This window comes from Uloborus diversus, chromosome 2, assembly GCF_026930045.1.
Source record: "Uloborus diversus isolate 005 chromosome 2, Udiv.v.3.1, whole genome shotgun sequence".
Lineage (NCBI taxonomy): Eukaryota > Metazoa > Arthropoda > Arachnida > Araneae > Uloboridae > Uloborus > Uloborus diversus.
In genome coordinates this window covers 198,434,749-198,456,918 of record NC_072732.1, presented here as the reverse complement: position 1 = coordinate 198,456,918, position 22,170 = coordinate 198,434,749, and positions in this window count along the sequence as shown.

The following is a 22,170-nucleotide window of genomic DNA, read 5'->3' as shown; positions in this document are numbered from 1 at the left end:
TGTGTGCGTGCGTAGATCTGTGTGTATGCACGTAGGCGTGCGTGTATGTGTGTAAAGGCTTGTGTGTATGGGTGTGTGTGTGAGCGCGCGTGTGTGTAGGACATGGACGCCATCGACCAGAAGAACAGGAGGCAGTGCTCGGAGCCGCGCCTGTAGAGGCCGGTGGGCGGTGGTGCTGGTGTCCCTGGTTCAAGCTGAAAAAGGAACCACAACATCAAGAACGGTCAAATGAAAGCAATAAGAAATCGTGATTGCTCAATAAACAGCAATTAGAAAATCTAAATTAATTATTAATCTGGTTTAAAACTATCCCACCTTTTGCGAGAACTTGGAACCATGTAGGAAATGTGAGGTAAAATAAATTATTTTAACAAAAGTAGCATTGCTTTGAATTAGAAATATTTCTATTTCTATGTGTTTAAAAACTCCTATTTTTTATTGAATAACTATCACAAGATTTTTCTAGATATAAATTGTTGTCTTCACAGAATATTTAAAAACAGGAAAAGAGATTTCGACGCCTTTTAATCAGATCATTTACTACACAAGTAGTCATTGATGATAATAGTTATTAATGAAACGTGACACTGTACAATTTTGCACTGGTGAATGAAAAGCTGAATACACTAGCAAAAAGTTACAACCGTAGGCTACGTAGCAAATATTACACATGTGGCAAAGCACAAATCCCTATTTTACTGTTTAAAACCCTGTTCCAACTTCTTGCATTTTCGATCATTTTAAAGGAGTCTGATATAATTTACGCGTAAAGTAATACTGAAAGTCAGAAAAGTCAGATGAATAGCGTAATGGTTAAGCATAAGTTTTATAGGCCAAGGATCATAGGTTCAAACTAGACTACAAATTTTCAAGATGCATAAAATCTTCAGCATCCATGTCATGTGAGCATCCAGTATTTTAAAGACTAGTATCTATTTGGCCTGGATACTCTCGGCTAAATTAAATTTCTAGAGCAGTTTCACACTGTGAGCAATAGGAAGCCTCCATCTGGTGGGAAACTAAGCATTAAAACTCTTAAGTGGTAATGGCTCTTCGTCGATAGTAACGACACATCAATGAGTAGATGTCAGCTTATGGAGAATGCACTGCAATTGTTGAGGAATCGATAAGCAACCCCAGAGATATCGATAGTTTTTTCAAGATGTGAAAATGCTCCTTGAGGTTTTTTTTTTTTTTTTTTTTTTTTTGAGGAATAAAATTCATTTTGTTAGGGTGACGCATGCAAAAGCAGTTGAAAGCCGTAGTAATGATCAACTTTATAAAAGAAAGGGGAAAAAAAGACAATTAACTTTCTAAGAATGAAGTGAAAGGTTGCAGACAAAGAAGAGACGTGTAGCATTTTTCTTTTACATTTAGAATGTTTAACAGTTCGCATTGAAAAAAATCACGGAGCATCGAATTGAAACAAAGTAAAATCCAGTTACAACGAATTTCAAGCGACCGCAAATTTTGTTTGTTGTAACAGGAGTTTTGTTGTTTCGGAGTTTAAGTAATGCGATGGAAATTAAATCGGGACTGAAAATTTATTTCATTGAATTGGTATTCGCTGTAACGGAATTTCTCTTTATTTCAAAAAAAAATTTTCCATTCAGTTTCCACGATACTAAATTTTTATTTAAAATATCAAGTGCGAAAATACGTTTGACTAAATTTTTGAGACGTACTTCCGATTTCTAATGCGTGAAAAAGGCTAGTAAAGGCATTAAAAATATATCTGAGCAACCAACTATATTAGAATAATAATAATAATTACAAATGAAACAGTGTTTTACACTAAGTAATATGTTACCGCTGTATTTTTTTCCCATTTTCTGAAGAGTAGTATTTATCTAGAACCCTCATCGCACATTATTAGTTCATGTTTCAAAAAAGTTTTTAGTGTATTTGAAAAGAATTGCTCTTTAAACTCAAAAAGAGAAATGGATAGGATACCTTTCCAAGCGGAAAACAATTCATGTTGCCAACATATTATAATTTGCATACATTTCATTTTTACTCAAATCCAAATGGAAGGTTTCCGAAAATATTTTACCAAAAATCAGGACAATTACCATTGTAAAAGATTTAGGGTGTTTTTTCCTTTTCTGATAGATAATCATTCATGCAGAAATGCCCACAAACGCCTGTGTTTCAAAAATTACAAATATTTATTCAAACCGAATTGAATTTCACATTTCGAAAGAAAAATGCACTGCCTTATTTTTCCTGGTAGGAAAGCATTCGTGTTTTTGCGGCAAACATGCAATAAGATTTTCTTTACAAATAACATTTAAATCTTTACTGGCTAGAAAAGATGAAAAAAGAAAAAAAAAAACCTAACTCTTTCATGAATAAAAGATGACAGTTGCATGGAAACAGTGTCTTTTGCTGAAATTCACCGCTGTTGAAAAAACTTTATTCTGTTTCTCTTCGCTTTTAACTAAAATGCAGGTTTCCGATTAAATAAAAGCTCTGTTCTTTCGTTCGTGGAAATCTTTCCCGGTGTTTACGGGTTCTAGAGAAACAAAAAAACACCGGAAATGATAATTCAGGTTCTCATTTATTTAATATTCATGAGATATTTTGTGTCTAATAAAATGTTGCATAAAATAAGGCAGTGATGAAAAATTTTGGGAGAAAAATTTCTGTTATAAAATAGAAGAGGGTGTGCTGAAAGAATTCAGAAATTAAAGAATACTTATTTTTTATGGTCAAATAAATAAACATGAATATGTTTATTTGCATTCATGAATCAAAAAAAAAAAAAAAAAACGACAGTCTAATATGTTTATTAACACCGCAATAATTATTAATAATGATTTTTTGCTCCTTAATTACTGAATTGTTTACCCGTTTGTATATTATATCTATTGCTGAAACACTCATATGAATGAATGAATGTATTTTGGCCTCCAATTCATCCCCTTATAGACGAATTACGGTTCCTAAACTACAAAATATCAATAGACTCGGCGGAAGAATACCAGTAGAGAAAATATTTTCTTTCGGAATTACGAGAAAATCTCTGCGAAATCCATGTATGTGACACCGGTATACTTGCTCTTAGATCTAAATGCCATTAGAGATCAGAATAAGTATACCAGGTGAGTAAATACTATTACCTTTCGAAATAACGAGAAAAGCTCCTCGCAGACCATGTACGCGACACTGATATTCTTTCTCCGATGGCTAGATGCCATTAGACCTCGGATGATTTGTAACAGTAGAGAAAATATTACCTTTCGGAATTACGAGAAAATCTCCGAGAAATCCATGTATGTGACGCTGGTATACTTACTTCCTCTTTGGTCTAAATGCCATTAGACATCAGAAGTATACCAGTAGAGAAAATATTACCTTTCGGTATCACGAGAAAAGCACCTTACATGCACCATTGGTATCCTTTCTATGGTATATTTGGAATATATATAAATTTGGCATATATACAGTAAAACCTCTCTTAACGGACACCCCCTCAAAGGCTGACACCCCTCTTATGCGGACAATTTTTAATTCCCCAGTTTCAATGCAAATACCATTATTAAACCCCTATCCTGGGGACACCTCTCTAATTGAGGACAAAAGATTGTCCCGTTAGTGTCTGCATTAGAGAGATTTTACTGCTGTATATATATATATATATATATATATATATATATATATATATATATATATATATATATATATATATATATATATATATATATATATATATATATAGAGAGAGAGAGAGAGAGAGAGAGAGGGGGGAGGAAAGAAGGATGAGGAGGAAGAGAACATATAAAATTATGCAGGTCACGTGGATAAAAGTTTTTAGGAAAAGCACTTTAGTTCAACTATACAAACGCTTAAAGCAACAAACAATGATTATATTGCATGCACGATGTACCTTATATTCTTATCACTCTTTTTAAGAAATATATTAAGAAAATTAAAATATACAACATTCAATTTGACTCGAACATTTTCAATTCCATTAATCCAATAAATGTAGCTGCTTTCTACATCCTTTAATACGTTTTCCCGTAACTTCGGGAGAAATTTCAAAAAACCACTAATCAGGCTCTTAAAAGTAGAAAATTGAGTCTTGAAACTAAACTCCTCTAAATAACCCTGAGCCAAATCAATAAGATTTGAGAAAAGGTTCATCAGAATTTTAAATTTAATTGAGAACGCGTAGAAGTTAATTTTTAAACCGAAACACTTATCCGTTCCAAGCATGTATTAAGGTAATTGAATTGGGATAACTGGATACCGATAGCATTCATTAAATCTTAGTCTTTACGAGAAGAAGTATCTTAATTTCATTAAAAGATATCGCTGAAGTATTATATAAGTTTGTAACTGGTTTATGGAGGACCTTAAATTTTGGTAGTAGGTTGTATATTAAGAAAATAAGGTATTATAAAATATTCGATCTTAGAGATTATAACTTCTTGATTTTAATGAGCTATTATCTTTCCTACCTTAACTAACACTGGGTACACATAAATCCTTAATCATTATATTTTTCTTCTTACAGTTTGAGTATTTGTTATGACAGCGAAATAACTGTATAGTGAACTTTAAAACCTCAAGCAACAACCTGTTTTTATTCGAATTGCCCAAGGAAAGTATATCAACATCGTATAAATTTGTAAATCACGGAAGTAATTTACACTGGTTTAATTAGGTTTAAACTCGTTTATTAAGTTTCTTAAACATTGTACTAATATGCTGCATTTTTACCAAAACCAAATAGTCTCCACTTTCTGAAATTAATTTTCTTTGACTTAATGACTTTTTGTTTTCGTATCTTGATATTTAGTTGTGTGTAAAAGCAAAACCCAATCATTGCCTTAATTTGTTTTACCCATTGAAGTGCTTTTTGACTTTTAAATGACTATAAAATAAATACGTCTCATGGTTTCAACTTTATGAAGCAATTAATTCGAATAATAGTTCCTTTGATTCGTAATTACTTCTATAATTGTTTGCGATCCATTTCAATATTTTTAATTGTTCTTTAATTATTTATTCGTTTAGACTTCATTCAAGTTAGTCAAAAAATTTTCCACTCTACTAAATGAACTTTCTTTTGCACGATCTTAAACGGTTGGGTATAGAAAACTCAAGTTTTTTTATATCTAATTTTAATTCGGCGTACACAAATGCTTGTTTATATTGTTCAATGTCTTGTTTTTATTGTTTTATGCTTATTTCATCACTTTTACTCAATCTGCTGAAATTGTTTACTCCAACTTTTGTGTAATGTTAACTTTTAAATTTTCAAATTTCAAGTTCTACTCATGGAATAAAATGTTTTAGCCTGTGTGGATTTTTTTGGAGAATGTTCACTATAAGAAATATATGAACCCTCAAACTTTGATTACTTGAATTTCTTTTTACGCTTATTGGAAACAAAACTAAATTCTGAGACTTGTTGCTGAAGCAAACATAACCTGGCAGCGTCATAATGCTGTGATAAGGATTTGAGTGCCTTCACTACGCTGCCGTGTTAGTTTTGCCCCAAATATAGTTTATTTAATGCTTTTGCTTGCCTTATTGATTTGTTTTTCATTCAACTGTCTTTATTTACGAGGGGGGAACCAAAAATAACCGGATTTTTGTTCTAAAATATTTATATGCTAGTTTATTCACAAAATTCTTTTGTCTCCTTTAAAGTGATCACCTTTAGATGCAATACACTTGTTAATTCCTTTTTTCCAATGTTAGAAGCTCCCCAGGAACTCTCTAACTTTGACCATGTACAGTGCCCGTTGCGAAGTAGTTTTTACAGCCTCTACATCATCAAAACTCTTCATTTTCAGATTTTTTTTCATCCTCGGGAACAGAAAAAGATCACAGGGGGCTAGGTCTGGCGAATACGGGGGTCAAAGAACGACTGGTCACCCCTGAGAGGCCAATTAGTGTTAATAGTAAAGGTTGTGTGTACGGGAGCGTTATCATTGTGAAGGAACCATCCTTCCAATCGCCCCAGTGAGCTCCAACTTACTCTTGTTTCTTCTAAATTTTCGTCAATCGTAAAACGACCACTCTCGTTGATTTTTTGGCAGATTTTTTCAACGTTTTCATCATTTCGAGACGTTTAAGGGCGCTCTGAGCGAGCATGATCTTCAACATTCATGCTACCGCGTTTGAAGCGCCCAAACCACTCGAAAACTTATGTACGGCTCATAGCGTCGGTCTTGAAAGCTTGTTGAAACATTTGGTAAGCTAATCCGTTGCAAACTTTTCAAGCAAGAGAAGCAAAATTTCAAGTTTAGTTTGTTCTTTTAAATCTGCCATGTAATGAGTTCGCAGGCGGAAAGAAACAGCACCTGAGAAAACCAACCCTACGATCAGACGGTATCAATTAAACTGACGCCACTTGCACAGCTGGTTCGTGAAGGTCTCTACTTGAGTCATCTAGCTGGAGAACACTCTACTACATCTAGGATTGGCATCGCACCATTAGTACGGTTTCTTTTCGGTCCCTCCTCGTAATTTAACGAGGAATAAAACATTAGTAACTATTGGGCAAGTTTCCCGTCTTGCGCTCAACGAAAAAAAAATCACTTATCAAGGCTTAAATACTGATACTATAACTGGTAACTAGTTAGTTTTTGATAGGCTCTCGGTCTTAACTAAAAAGGAACAAAGAGATGTGTGAAGAGACCAAACTGAAAAGAAAAATAGAAGGCTATTTGTACTTAAAGAAAAATACTTCAGGGGTTGTGTACAAATGATATCACGATTTGGAGGAGGGAGGGGGGTCGTGGACTTGTGACAAGGAGGTGGGGGAGGGTAACAAAAAGTGTGACATTGCGTATTATTTTCTAGAATGTTTATGAAAAATAGCGCGAAATTTAATATAGGGAGGGGAGAGGGTAATTAGAAGTGTGACATTTTGTGGCAGAGAGGGGGAGGGGGTCAAAAATGTTGCAAAAAAGTGACATCATTATTTATGAACAAGACATTTTTTTTTTACGTTTTTTTAAAATGAAACATTTTTCAGTTATTTTCATAATTGTTATGAGTTTAATTTCGAACAAACAGAAAATAAAGCAGAAAACCAAAAAATTGTGACTTTATCCATTAAAATTGCAATTCTAGAAAAAATGTCACACTTTTTGTTGCCTTCTCCCGCCCCCTTGTCACAAAGTCACAACCCCTTCCCTCCTTCAAATCGTGATATCATTTGTGGACAACCCCAAAAGTATTTTCTTTTTTAATCTCTCGTTAATCTATCGTATTTCCATCGCGTATTTTCATCAAATATTAGCTAAACATAATAGCAAAACAAAACTTCATCGTATTCATTAAAAATTTTATGACTAATTAAGATTTATCGCATGCTTAGAAGTAAATTGTAAAAATTGTAGAAACGTTCTGTGAAAGAACAACTCGTACCTTTTATTATTCTTGTCACTAAATAGGGTTTTCATTCTTGAAATATAGTTGCTAAAATAAATCACCGACATAAAACAAAACATTTAAAAAAAATACACTCTATGTTTAACTTAATGTCTAAGATTCTCCCACACGTTTTATTTCAATTAAAACGAAAATGAATGACAAAAAGTAAGATGAAAAGCAAATTTCTGCTCTGTTATTAAAAGAACTTTGTACTTTTACCATGTTTTTTACTTTAACGAGAAGTAAAATATAGTATATAAATAAAAATAGCTTGCTTTATTCATTAAAACATTTATATTTACTCGGTTACATGTCAGGTACTTTATTTCAAGCAAAGCTAAATTAAATTCCATAAAAGCAAAGCAATGGGATCTAATCTTAAAAAGACTAACTATTATTCTATGTATTGCGATATTTTCAGTAAAAACCAAAACAACTGGAGCCCTATACAATTGTTCAAACAGGTTTTAATAATTAATCTTGCTTTTTATCAGATTCTTCTGTATTATTTCCCTTCAAATAACTCAAATTAATCGTATAAAAGAGAAATAACTCTTTTCATTAAAGAATATCACATTTAATTGGGTATCTGTATTTCACTGGAAACAAAACTCAAAATGAATCATATACCAAACAAAAAACAATCCGTCATATTTAATAAAAATCAATATTTTTTCTTTTTCTGAGAAACTCAACATTTTGCTGATAATGTTAAAGTTATGACGATTGTTGACAGCGAAGAACAAGTAAAAAAACTAATGTTTTTAAGTAGGTAGTTAAGTGACTATGTCGTTTAATGTTGTAAAATGTCAAGTGCTTCTTTAAATCGCGGAAACAAGCATGAGAGCTATTATTAAAATGGATCTATCAGAAACAGTTCTTGATCTGTGTGTCCTAATTAGTCGGGACTTGAAGTTTAGTTAGTAGTACAGTTTAGTAAGCAGCAAAGCAATAGTGCAATAGAATTATGAGTTTCGTCAATAGTCCACTTCATCATAATTTGTTTTTGCTAAGACCTCATTAAAAGTATCTATTTTGTTTTGGTTTCGTTATTTTAAGAAAGATCAACATATTAGAAAGGTTTCAAAGCTTACTAGGTTCAGGGCACCCCAAACTAAAATTTTTGGGAGGGCGGAAACCCTCAATTTGCCGAATGGAACTACAAATTTTGCCGAATTATAAAATACGGGCATGTAATAAAAAGGGACACTAGGGATTTAAAAATTGAAGTATTGCATTTATGTCCCCAAGTTCGCCGAATCATCAGACAAAATTTGACGAACAAGGAAAACTTTTGGGAGATCATAGTGCCCTTTTATGACCTCCGTCGGAGTGCCTCCGACTAGGTTAGTAAATGGACTTTCAGTTTTATATTGATTTCAGATTTGAAAAACTTAATCGCGGATACAATGGAGGTGATCACCCCTCCCATGACGGACTCTCCACCGGCAATGTTTCGGCATTGAAGTACTAAAAACGCAAGTGTAGGCTATCTTTGATAACGTTAGAGAAAAGAATCAGGTTCAAAACATCACCCCTGAAACTTTTCGAAATTAAAGTTTCAAAAAATCAATAGTAGAAGATCTTTGGTGATGTTATGAGGAGGAGAATATTGGATGCCTCTCCCGCGAGTATTTTGCAAAATGAAAGATAAATTGCAAAATAAAGAAACGATTGTAGACCATTTCACGTAGCATTGGAGGAAAGGGTGGGGTTTAGAAAATTTCTTCGGGTAATTTTTCGAAAATTACGTGCCAAAACAACGCAAATTTAAACAACCTTCGGTGATGTTAAGGGAAGGAGTTTTCGAAACATTCCCTTAGAATCATTACGATATTGAAGTCATAAAATCACAATTTTCGAATAACTTTGGTAACGGAAAAGGAAAGGAACAGAGTCTGGGACCTCTTGCCTCCCCCTCCTTCAATAAATCTTTGTGTTTTTCGTCTTTTCAAATACAAATGGTGTTGCAACCCCCCCCCTTCTCCCAAAGCATGAGTTAAAAAAGCAATCATCTTTGGAAAGCTTCTGGATCCGCCCCTATTAATATGGAGGATGTGCACCAGCTAAATTTCTGCAGGGGTCATTGTTTTACACTTTTCAAACCCCAAGCTAATCTAAAAATTACTGAAAATAGCTACTTTTAATAAGAGTTGCAGGCATTTGGAATAGTTTATTGAAAGCAGCAGTTGCTTGTAATGGATGGAATACTTTTAATTGGTCTTCATTGGGGATTGATAAAGACTAAGACAAACCTAGCTGATCCCAGAGTCTATTGTTGGTCACAAACGTGGATCCCGAGGGGGTGGTCATATCATTGGGATTCAAGTTTCCTCTGTTAAAGGAACAAATATAGCAAAAAAAAAATGCATTTTAGAAACTTATACTTCAAAAAAATCGTCCCAAACCCCCATTTGAGCACAAATATTACACTTTGGCCCCCTATACCTTCCGATGATGACCCCCTCCAAAAAGCGGAAGCTGAATCGTCCCTTAGCTGGTAATCAATTTTTGTGTTTCTGTATGTAAAAAAACGTTCCGTCCTAACAGGATAATATGTGAGACATACGTCCAACAAACTCTTAAACATTACGAACGCAAAAACAAATTCCCCACCTTTTCATAAAAGGTTTTGAACTAATCTGTCAAGGGGGACTCATTTTATCTCAAATCAAACTGAAAAGTTTGGAAAATACAGTAGATCCTCGTTTATCCGGCACCTCATTTATCCGGATAAAATTTTTGGCCTTCAAAAAAAATCTATATTCAAGATAATTTGAATTTAAGGCACCGAAAATGAAACTATAAGCACACTAAAACTCTAGACTAAGAATTTTGAATCATAGCCAATTCACAAAAAGTCACAAAAAATGGTAGCCACTTTTGCACTTTTGGTAATCATTTTTGAAACTGCAGCGCAAAACGTTAATCACCTATTCACCAAATGAAGGGTTTTTGATACTCTAAAAAAAAACAACATTTCAATGCATATATTTTTTAATATAAAGATATATGCATACATTGTTTAAAACCAGTCAGTCCGGACAAACGAGATTCTACTGCATTTAAAACGAAAGATAATGCCCCCCTCCCCCGTATGCAATAAAAAGTTTTGCTGTTGAGTGTTGAACCTCAAATAAAAGCAAAACTGCATCGTGGGAAAAGTATCTCAACCTGAACCCATATTAACATTTTAGATCTCATCGCATTTGTGTTGAACATTAGGATTCAAAGAAAAGCTGAAAGTGCTTTTAGCAATATGAAGAAATCTAAGCACCTTTTTTGTTTTAGAAAATGTATTTAAAATGAAATTGTTTACTTGAGGGTGAATAGATACTTAGCCAACGTCGCATAAATTAAGATTTCTGGTAAAAACTAAAATTTAAAAAAAAAAAATTTAAATTTTGACATCTGGAGTTCAAATTATGTTTTTCCAATCACGTGTTTTTTTGCGTGTGCAGGCATGTGTGTGTATGTGGGTATGTGTGTGTCTGTGTGTAGGTGTGTGTTTGTGTCTGTGTGCAGGCGTGTGTGTGGGTATGTGTGTGTGTGTAGGCGTGTGTCTGTATGCAGGCGTATGTGTGTGTAGGCGTGTGTTTGTGTCTGTGCGCAGGCATGAGTGTGTGGTTATGTGTTTTTGTGTATATGTGTGTGCAGGTGTGTGTTTGTGTCTGTGTGCAGGCGTGTGTATGTGCATGTGTGTAGGCGTGTGTTTGTGTCTGTGTGCAGGCATGAGTGTGTGGGTATGTGTGTTTGTGTATATGTGTGTGGGGGGTATGTGTGTGTGGGTGGGTATGTGTGTGTGTGTGTGTGTGTGTAGGCATACGTGTAGGATATGTTCGTAACCTGGAGACGGTTTCTGCTAGAGGAGGAGCCTGTCGACGGTGGTGCTGGCAGAGGGAGGCGGTGGGAAAATAAAATGATAGGACACCAAAAACAGTCAAATGAGAACAATAAGCAATCGTGATTGCTCAAAAAAATTTCCATTTGTCTGCCCCATTCATTTAAATATTTCACACTCATTACGTCATCTTCAAAAACATTTTCAAAGAATCCAGAATATCTATTCACCGCGAGTACCTTTTTTTCCTCTTTTTCACGCTCTTTCTCTCTCTCACCGTCTCAAACCACTCTGTCATCTGCCATTCAAGGCCGCGACCACTCTTCGATATGCACTGGCCCTGAACCCATGTAGTTCCACCGCATGCAACCATCTTTTTATGTCTAAAAAGCGACAGAAAGGGAAAAAAGAGAATGGTAAAAAACATGTTCGTTAGAATTTATCTCCCCCCCCCTTTCTGCTTTGCCGGTCAGTTGTCGCTGCAGTTAAATGACCTCTATACTGTTGCGCAATTTATTCTGTCTAATTAAAAAAGTGAGGTTTGCGTTATTCATGCGCTTTTGCTACTGGGCGTTGATGGCAATTGGTTTGATTGAAGGTTAATGGCTCGGGAAATATTGAAAAGTTAATATCCAGACGTGTTGTTGCCCCTGGCGTTAGGCTGGCAGTGATTTGATCAAAACAGTTCTTATGGGAATCAATTTTCATCAAACTAATTTTCTTCAAATGTTATTCAACTGCATTATAAAAATCTTATGATGTTGCAGCAGCCAGTGACATTGTTGAAATGCACGACGTCGCAAGCTATGACGTTGAAATATCGCTGAACTTTATAATCAAAGTTTAAAATTTTTAAGGTTGAAACCAGGGCCGTAGTTATGGGATGGGTTTTTTAGATGCAATCCGAAAATTTTAATACCATTCCAAAAACTGCTTTTAATGCTCAAAAAATTTATTTTTACTAATTTCTTTTTCTTTTTTTGCTACTGAAAAATTATTATTACATTTAACTTTGAACGAGCTGCACTGCCCGGCTTTGCCCGGGCTACCTTGAAGATAAAAATTGCATCAAGTGATTTATGTTCAACAATCAGGCTTAAATACATACAAGAAAAAAAAAACATCATGCAAAATTTTCGGTCCAAATAATGACGACATTATATTAAAATGCTCTTAAGAAATTAAAATGAAAAAAGATTCATTTAAAAAGTGTAACATGGAAACAAAATACAATAAGTTTAAGAAATTAAAACGATGGAAATAAACTATGGATTCAAAAAGCGTAACCGTGAAAACGCGAAAATGAAATGGTTAACAATTAGCTTGTAGAAGAGATTTTTTGAACTTTATTTAAAACTGCTTGTAACTTTTTTTCCTTTGGGGATAGAAGCTTAGTTCTCGATAGAAGTTCTAGATAGAAGTTAGAAGAAGAAGATAGATAGTTCTAGATAGAAGCTTAGTTTCTCGACCTTAGGTCGAGATAGATCTGGAGTAAAAAATGTCGCTTTTTCCAATAGTGTCAAAAAGAAATCTGTTGGATGATTCCTTCACTTTTCTTGATCGATTTAATGAAGAAAGTAGTGCCTAAATTTTAGATAAGCCTAAAAAAATTCGAGCTAAAACCGCAAATAACTCCCGCCGTAATTTAGTTAGAGCATTGAAACAAATAGCAAAGAACGCGGAAATTCTACCCTTTCCAACGATATATAATAATGTGTGCAAGTTATCCCCCCCCCCTATATTCGGGAATTTATGTGAAAATTGGGCCTAAATTGGAATAAAAAACCGAATTTTTTTTTTTTTTCGAACCGGTCTGCAAACCTTTCCGGTGCTAAAAGAAAAATACTGTGAAAATTTCAGTGAAATCGGCCGGGAAGTTTTTGAGTTTTGCGCTTTCAAACAAACAGAAGCTTTTTGGGGACTTCATTTTATACTATGTAGAGATTACTATGCTTTTTCTTTCTCTCTTTTTTTCATTTGAAAAATGAAATTATTTTGAAGATTTGTAAAATCTCAGTGTTTTCTCGGCGTTATTTTTTTTTAAAAGAGAACATCATTTCTTATCAAACAATACAGTATTTTCTTTTCCTTCAAACTTTAAATACCTGACGCTAACAAAAACATCCAAATTCTTTGAATTTGAAAGTATCAACTCGTATTTAACGTATTTTAAAGTTGTCAAAATTATTAATTTAAAAGGTGCTTATATTTGAATGCGTGCACGCAAACACGAGTACAATTGTCCAATCTCTAGATTTTCCAAACAGGCATCGAGTATTTAACAGAGGTAATGTAATATACCCATATTTTTTTTTCTTCATTTTATAGATACATCATTTTTTATATTTCCCTTAATATCATATTTTATGTGGCGCTTTATATCACTAATGCTCTTAAAGCAACACCAGCACCCCCTCATTTAAACAGACTATTGTAACAAAAATCAATATAATATAAGAACAAAACCAAATTTTATTGATCATATAAGATTTCACGAGATATGTATTTGGTGAAACCCTCCCCAGAATAAAAGTTCGGTTACGTCCCTGGTAGAAATCGATCAAATGCTACAGTTTGCTGTCAATCAAAGTGAGAGTGGGACAGCACTGTCATACAAATTTGTTGCACAATATTTTTGCATTTATTTTACCAATTCGTTTGAAATTAGACTAGCCGACCAGTGGCGGGGGATATTTTAAAACTGTTAGAGCACTTATTTTTGCCATTTTCGCGATTTTCGCGAACCCGTCGGAATCGCCGTCTCACGAATTTACCAATATCTTCATTTTGGCTAAAATTACAGCTGGTGCAAGTGCTTTTAAAATACTTGAGATTTTTTCACCTTCGTCAAATTTTGGGGGGGAAATCGCTTCATTCTGGAAGTCATCTGGGCCTAAAAAATATACTGTCCAGAATAAGGTAGACCGGGGCAAGTTTACGCGGATTTTTTTCAATGAATTTACTAAGTTTTATGTTTTAACTTAGGAAATTTTCGACATTATGGTTTGGCTGAAACAGTTAATGGAGTCAAAAATGGTATATTCAGTTGTTGCTCAGTTTGTATTTTTAACCGTTAAGGGGGTCCGGGACACATTTTGAAATTTTTTTTATTATATACTTTAGAGTTTTGAAATTTTTTGCACTGATTTACCATTTATTTAATAAGCAAAATCATAACATAAATACGAAAAAAAATTTTTTTTATTTAAATTTAATTAGTTTTTTTTAAAAAAATGGTGTTGCTTTAAATTGCTATAACTCAAAATATTTTTGATCAATTTTCAATTTTTTTAAAATAAATTACGCACAAATATCTAAGATTTAATTTTTATTCGGCGATTTTAAAAATATTGATTCAATAAAAAATAAAAAATATTTGAAGAAAAATTTCGAAAAATTCGAAGATACCTTTTTTTTTTTAAATCATAATTTTTGCTGTAAACGTTTTTTTTAAATTCACCGAATAAAAATTAAAGTAAACTGTTTGAAAAAGATATGCTCCAAGTTTCATTACTTTATCTTTATCGGTTCCTGACTTATAAGAGCTTGAATGCAAGAAATCGAGAAAAATTGCCTCATGGAGAAAAACGCGTTTAAGGTTTTAAAGTTAAGTACACATTAGTTAGGTGCATGCAACAAAAATAATTATATCTTTCGTTCTGTTTAAGATAGAAACAAGATTCAAACGTCCTCTTAAGCAGAAGAGAACGGCATAATTTTTCACATGATAAAAGAAAATTGCAAAATTTGACGATTTTTTTGTCCCGGACCCCCTTTTAAAAACATTATTTTTGAGTCCAAATCGGTTGCATAAACTTGCCCCGGTCACGGGGCACGTTTACGCATACTTATTTTGACACCTAACGTGGTTCTGTTAGTGTTTAGAACATAATGTCTTACCATAGTTAAAATAGAGAAATTTATTACAGACTGATTAGTGTATAGAGTAAAAGCTGAACGGGCATGAAGACAGCACTGCAATGTTGTAAGCTATAAGGTACGAATTTTTCACTCAATAAAAATTAAATGGTGGTTTTCAAAACTAAATAGCCTGAAAATACTAAAGTTTTGAGACAGTTCAGAGTAAAAAAAACATCAATGCACGTTTAGAAGTAAGACACAGTAAGAACGTGTGTAACGGTGCTCAGACGTCAACGCGTAAACTTGCCCCGTCGCCAAGTTCGGATTTATTTTTAACGTGTAAAAAAATTTAACATTTCAGTTCATACAAATACAACTCTCAAAAAGGGATGAAATTCTGCTAATTTTTATATATTTGTTCTTTTTTAACTAAGTTATTTATTCGCAATAAGCTTCAAAACGTTCAACTCGAAAAGATTTTTTTTTTTTTTGTATGCTAGACCGAAGCTCAACTGATGCTCAAAAACTTGTGAGAATATTTGCTAGCTAGCAGCATCAATCTGTTGTGGCTATTGGTTCTCCAGTTGTAATTCGTTTTGAAACCAGCTGATGTGTACATCACATAACTTTCTTTTACTCCAATTTAATGTCATTTTCTCAATATTAGCAGTTGTAATATGATTCAATAGTTTACTCTCTAAATATCACCAACAATGGCCAAATTAAAACCATATTTAAAAAAAATAAAAAAAATAAGTCGCCAAATTTGTCGCCAAGTTGGTGACAAAACTTGGCAACCAAAAGACTGGTGATATATCGCCAAGTGTTCGCCAAATTATAACACCACTTGAGTTTACATCGAAATTAACAATGATTCCCCCCCCCCCCAAAAGGGGCAAAAGACCTCCTTTGGAGCATACGAATGCAACCAAAAAAGAAGGTGAACAACTAGACCCCACTAGGAGTCTACGTACCAAATTTCAAATTTCTATGACATTCCGTTCTTGAGTTATGCGACATACATACGTACATACAGACGTCACGAGAAAACTCGTTTTAATTAACTCGGGGATCGTTAAAATGGCTATTTCGGGTGTCTGTACGTTCCTAGGCACATACCCACGTGTGGTCGTTTTGAAAAAAGAAACTCAACATTCATTTGGGGGTGAGCAAAACGGAAATTAAGGCCGATTTTTGGGTGAAAATATTTTTGCGAATACAATATTTCCTTTTTTGTAAAAGGAAGTAAAAAGGGCATGCTCCATGCGTAAACGTGCCCCGGTCTACCCTATACTGTCCCTGCTTGTTTCTCATCCCTCCCTGTTCAGTTACTCAATTGCACCTGCACAGCAGATTCTTACTCCTATCTCGCTTTTTGACATAGAAAAGCACTTCATCCATTGAGTCCCGCTTTTCTTCCCACGCCTTGTCAGGCTTCACTCCGAGCGTAGGATCTCTGAAGGATGCAAGATTTGTGCTTCCGATCACGAAGAATAATAAAGCGAATTGAGACTGATTAGGACGTTTTTTTTTTTTTTTCTCTCTGTGACGATTACCACATGTTGAATCATAACGATTGATCATACCTTTTCTTTTTGTTCTTGTTAAATCTTTTCTTTTTGAATTTATTTTACCGTCAATAAATCGGAACGAATAGGAGAGGTTCCTTCTTCAGTGTTGTTGTGAATCTATTTCAACAATACTGCCGTGTGCAGGTAAAGGGCAGTAACTGCAAATTTTTTATTATTTATTTTTTTACATTTTTTTCATCTATTGTACGTTAGCTTTATTGTACAAGCTCGTTTATTTGGTTTCCGCTGAAAAAAGGCGCGAAAAAGACTTCTAATTCCAACGTTTTCCTATTGTTAGCGTTGGATCCAGAACACGTTTCTTCAAATATCTCAAAAACTCATTTCTGCAGATACTGCCATTTACCTGCCCACGGCAGAATATAATGATAATTCAATCCAAAAATGGTCTTATGATTTTCGTCAAAGAGAAACTCAAGAGATCAAAACAGAAGAGGAAACAGCAAAGATTCAGATTGAATAACAAATCCTTATTGCAGAACACCGCATAAACGTGCCATACGTAACAGCACTGAAGAACAGTGATTTGGTTGACTTAAATCTGTGACTTGGTCTAAAAATGATCTAAATTTTAGCCTATGACATCACGTTTTTGAACTAGGAATTAAAGCGACCCATTCACAAAATATAGCACACTTTTCAAAAACAGATGAGAAAAAAGTTTAATAAAAGTAAAAGCAGCAGTCACTTAATTTTGTATACGCCGTATAAATAAATTAAATTTTGTGTTGCTGGATGAATACGGAATTATTATACATTCCTTAATGATCCGTAAAATCTTTACCTTTGCGATCAAGTGAAATTTGGCGGGCTCTTTGTTTCCCCACAGATTTATGTAACAGATTTATCACGTGCATTTTTGTACCCCCTTCCTGGCCCCTATTTTCGTGGAGGGCAGCAGTTACGACATGGTAAATCCACCACTGCGCATTCCCATGCCCTATCGTTATATTGAAGACAAATGGGAAAGTGTATGAGGATAGAAACAAGCATAATGTGCTTATTAAATTACATATTATGTAATTTTCGATTCCTACTCGACCAAATCCACAGCAAATTTCAACCACACAAATTTAAAATCTGCCGTAAATCAAAACAAATGAGCGGTGTGGTTTATTCCTCTTAGCTGCTACTATTGCGTAGGAGAACGGCGATCTGGTTCCTTACCTGGGAACCACATAAGCTATGTAATGGTGAAAAAATTTTTAATAAGTAGCAATCGAAAAAGCGTACACAGACATTCTTTGACGCAAAAATTGTTTACACTCGTGCTCCGCTATCCATATATAAGTTCTTAAAGTCTGCGGAACTTTTTAAAAAAATGCCAAATTTTAAGACTTGGCGAGAAATTGGAGATACCAGATTTCACGGTTTGCAGCAAATCATGTGAACGATGTCTTCATTACTCATCGAAAAATGTTTTAATTGGGCGACATCTTCGGCAGACTTAAGACCGCATATTTCGATTACGGGGACTCGAGAGCAAATAATTTTTATCTAGATACATGTTTTACAATGCTCTTTAAAATGCTGATCGAATGAATTACATTTTCTGACAAATATTAGTAATATTTTGGAAAAGAAATACTTTTTTCAATATAAAAAGGTTTATCTCAGCCAATAGGGGAGCACTAGTACTTCCTCTGAAACGCACTCTCCCACGGAAAATGGTCACATTCACATGAGATACAGAGAAAAAAATCTGACACGGTGGAAGAAAACTAACTACAGATTTGAAGCCAGGGGCTTCTCGATGGGAGGTCACTATGACCTCCCAAAAAGTTCCTCATCCGGCAAATTTTGTTTGACGATTAGGTGAAATTTGGAGTTATATTCAGTGGTGATCATTCGTCGAAAATTGGAGTTCTATTCGGCAAAATTATCATCTTTCGTCGAAATTAGGAGCTCTATTCGGCAAAATTAGCATCATTTGTCGAAATTTGGAGTTCCATTCGGCAAAATTATCATCTTTCGTCTAAATTAGGAGCTCCATTCGGCAAAATTAGCATCATTTGTCGAAGGAGTTCCATTCGGCAAAATTATCATCTTTCGTCGAAATTTCAAGTTCCATTCGACTTAATTATCATCATTCGTCGAAATTTCAAGTTCCATTCGGCTTAATTATCATCATTCGTCAAAATTTGGAGTTCCATTTGGCAAATTTATCATCCTTCGGCAAAATTTAGAGTTTCATTCAGCAAATTGAGGGTTTTTACTCTCCCAAAAGTTTGAGCTGTATTGCAGCCTCAGACTTAAAGCTCGACTCGACAAAAACTGTGCTACAAATATTTCATCAGTTTTATTGTTTCTCTCAATCACTCGATTATAGAGTAAAAGTCTTTTAGCGTTTGTTTATCGATTTAATCCAATTATAACTCCGATTGCAATGCAGGTTTTAATCCGCCAAATACTTGTCACGTTTTCTGAGGGCAACGTGACAGAGCAGACACCTGCGCCGAATGGATGTTTTCCAATTTGGGTTCAGTTTGTTGGGGCCTTTTAATTATCTGACGAGGAAAATATTTGTCACGTCAGATTCTTGATTTTGTGCAGATAGACTAGAGAAGGGAATCATGGGATGCCATTTATATTTCCATAAATAACTGGTTTTGGATTAAAATTCTGAAATCCCTGTACGTAGGCGATGTGGGGCAAAGTGAAGTGATCAAATATTTACTTAGAGATCCTATATAGGATCTCTATATTTACTCTACTTTTAGCGCCATCGATCAGGTAATATTTTAACTATGTAGTAACACATGTAGTCTATTCCAGTCAGACAAAAAAATTACATTTGAAGTTCAAAGCATATGATAATAAAAGCAATTTCCGAAAATTAGTACTCATACTTTGTCGTGAGTCAAAAATTATTTTTATTACTATCAAAGGATAAAGTTCTTGTTACATTCGGATATATTCGGTTGCATTCGGATATACATAAGGATAAAGTACTTGTAACTGAACGTTAATTGAGACGTACTAATATTCTATACAGTATTTAATTAGTTAATATAAACTTATTTGTATTTTAAATATTTTTCACAGTAGTCAAGTGCATGCGGGACAAAGTGAAATAGTTCATTTCGTTTGCTCATTCAGTCATTTATTAAATCATTTACATATTCATTTATTACTTACTTTATTTGCCCTCCTTCAATTAATAGTTCATGTATTTTCTTATTCCTTCACAATTTTATTCTAGCATTAATTTTTCTTCATATATTAATAAATTTTTGTATTATTTTATTGTTTCATTATCTTTTCATTTATTTATTAATAATTTTATTTACTTATTCATTTAATGAAAAATATTTTTTACATTTAGATGAAAAATATTTCATTCTTCTCTTTGCTCCATACAAAAATGTAAAAAAAAATGTAAATTTTCTTTTTTTTACTTCCTTTTACAAAAAAAAAAAAGAAAGTATTGTATTCGTGAAAAAATTTTCACTCAAAATTCGACCTTAATTTCCATTTTACTCACCCCCGAATGAATATTGAGTTTTTTTTTTCCACTTGACCATACACGGATAAGTGCCTAAGAACGTATATACACGCGAAATATCCATTTTGACGATTCCCGAGTTAATTACAGCGAATTTTCCCGTGACGTCTGTATGTATATGCGGATGTGCGTATGTCGTATGTATGTCGCATAACTCAAGAACGGAATGTCCTAGAAAGTTGAAATTTGGTACGTAGACTCCTAGTGGGGTTTAGTTGTGCACCTCCCCTTTTGGTTGCATTCGCGTGTCTCTAAAGGGGGTCTTTTGCCCTTTTTTGGGGGGAAATCATTGTTAATTTCGATGTAAACTCAAGTGATGTTATAATTTGGGGAACACTTGGCAATATATCGCCAGTCTTTTGGTCGTCAAGTTTTGTCGCCAAGTTTTTGGCGATTTTTTTTTTAATCTGGTTTTTATTTGGCCACTGTTGGTGAAAGAGAGGGTAAACTATTGAATCACATTAAAATTGCCAGTAATGGGGAAATGACATTAAATTGGAGTAAAAGGAATTCATGTGATGCACACATCAGCTCGTTTTAAATTAATTTTGATTTCATCAACATTATTATTATTTCTTTTTTTTTTTTTTTTTACTTTCAATAATTTATTTGATCCCATGAACTTTAATTGTTTTGATAGCTCAAGTTATTGCTGGATGTATCCGGCGATATCTCAGTTGTACCAAATATCGGCTAAGCATAACCCCAATCACAATAACGTGATACATAGTGATCGCAACCTCGTCAAAGCTACCATAAAATTTACCGAAACAGTTGCGCCACAACGGGGGAGGGAGTTGACCCCTCAAGGTGACACTCAAAAGGGATTTACGAGTTTCTGAAAAATATCAATATTTTGACTCTGAAACTTTCTCTCAAATTACGTATGCTCAAAGTCTTTTGGGAACATATTTCTGACTCCCTTTTCTCCCTCCTCGTCTTCCCTGTTTTACATTTGATATTTATCAATTTATTAACGTCTAAAATGTGTATATTTCTTTGCGTTATTTAATTCAATTATTGGTTGCATTATGTGTTGTTGTTTTTTTTTTTTTGGGGGGGGGGGATGCCAAAGACAAAAGAAATTTATTATAGTTGTGGAAAGATTTTGATGGAACATGAATGTTGTTTTTCTCGCCCGTTGTCGATGAAATATTGTCAGACGGGGCAGGTTGTCAGAAGGTTCAAATTTTGCATAAAATGTGTTCATAATTTATAGCTGTTCAATGTAAACTTTAGTTACATCCAAAAAGTAAAAACTTTTTTTTGAAAGTTGTATAAACTTCATATTTATATAAAACATTTTTCTTTAAATCCCTCTCCGAGTGATACCTGTGCTGGGAACAGCACTTACTGAATATAACCACGATCTCCTTAACGTAGTATGTGTTGAACACAACCGCGACTACTGAAAGATTTTTCACCATCCTTCCAAAAACAAGTTCAAAAGACGGACATGAACGGCGAAGAAAAAAATATAATTGTAGGCAATATTTGTGTTTTCTTGCTTTTTTGTATTAACAATAGGAGAAGCTTAATAGAAGATTATATTTTTAATGAGGAAATAAATCTCGAGACAGTCCAGCATGTTTTTGATGTTGTAATCATGAATTCTCGTGTTCTCCACCCGCTATTTGAACTTACCACGAAAAACGAAAACCCATTAAATTTAAACGTCTACCTTGGAGCACTTGTTGAAATTATGGCATGATTCAAAACTGGAAGAAAAAAAAACTTAATACTTCCGAAATATCGCAAATAATGACTTTGAAAATGCATGTAATTTAAGGTAATGGTCTCATTTATCTATTTTTTTTCACGAAGAGTTCACGTATAAATAGGTTTGTTTTGTCTGGCTAAAAAATAAAGTAATTTCAATATAATATTCCGAAACTTTTTGCTTTTACCACGAAACTAAATAGTTTCGAAAACGTGGTTTCTGCTAATTGGATGGTCAGATTTTGAGTTTTAAGTGG